This window comes from Lottia gigantea (genome assembly GCF_000327385.1).
Source record: "Lottia gigantea unplaced genomic scaffold LOTGIsca_114, whole genome shotgun sequence".
NCBI classification, from domain to species: domain Eukaryota; kingdom Metazoa; phylum Mollusca; class Gastropoda; family Lottiidae; genus Lottia; species Lottia gigantea.
Genome location: NW_008707106.1, coordinates 20580 through 21624, shown reverse-complemented (window position 1 = coordinate 21624; position 1045 = coordinate 20580).

Sequence of the window (1045 nt, the reverse complement as noted above, 5' to 3'; positions counted from 1 at the left end):
GGTCAAAAAAGGTCAAGGTCAAAAATTGAAAATTTTGAATTTTCAAAACCTGTTCCTTTTTTTGAACTATAAAGCTGAAACAATCGAACTTCTAAGACAACGTGGCTCAACGGATGAAGTAATTGTATGCAAAGTTCCATTTTGAACAAATGTATACGTTGCGAGTTAAGTCCCTTGTCAAAATTGTCAATAATGAGTAATTTAACCCGGATGTGCTACGCCCACCTCAATTTCTTTTGCATAGGTTAATTGATATTCTGAATGTTATGTAGTATCCCAAATTTAAAGCTTCTACATCATACAGGTCAAAAGATATAGGTCAACAAGAGTCAATAAAGGTCAAAATAGAAAATTGAAAATATGGAAATTTCAAAACCCGTTCCTTTTTTGGAACTATAAAGCTGAAACAATTGACCTATTAACACAAACTGGCCAAAATAATGAGGTAATTGTGTGCAAAGTTCCTTTTTGAACAAATGTATCCAATGCGAGTTATGCCCCTTTCCCAAAATGTAAACAATTAGTAATTCCACCCGGATGTGCCACGCCCACCTCAACTTTTTTTGTCATAGGTTAATTCATATTCAAATTGTCTTGTTGTGTTCCACGTTTCAAAGTTCTACATAAAATAGGTCATAAGATATATACACACCAAGCTCAAAGAAACAGAAATATTGTAAAAAAAACTCAAATTTGAAAAATTCACGAATTTCAATTTTGCTTTAAAAAAACGATTGTTATAATTCACTTGAAAGAACATGAAAAGCACATTAAGAATCCGAAAAAATTAACCCTCTAGGTTAATTAGGTCACGTGCTAGAGCAGTCCAAAGTTGCCAATTTGGCTGTTTTCGGAAAGCTATAAAACCGGAAGTACATGTCGGAGGTCAAATGTCAAAGTATTAACTGATAGCTAAGGTCAATGACCTTTGACCTTATAAAGGTCAAAGTCATCAAAGTTCAAGATCACGAGATATGACCCTTCAAACTTTGAAAAAATTCAACCGGATGTTGCAAAAAAGCAAAATTGAGAATCGAAAAACGGC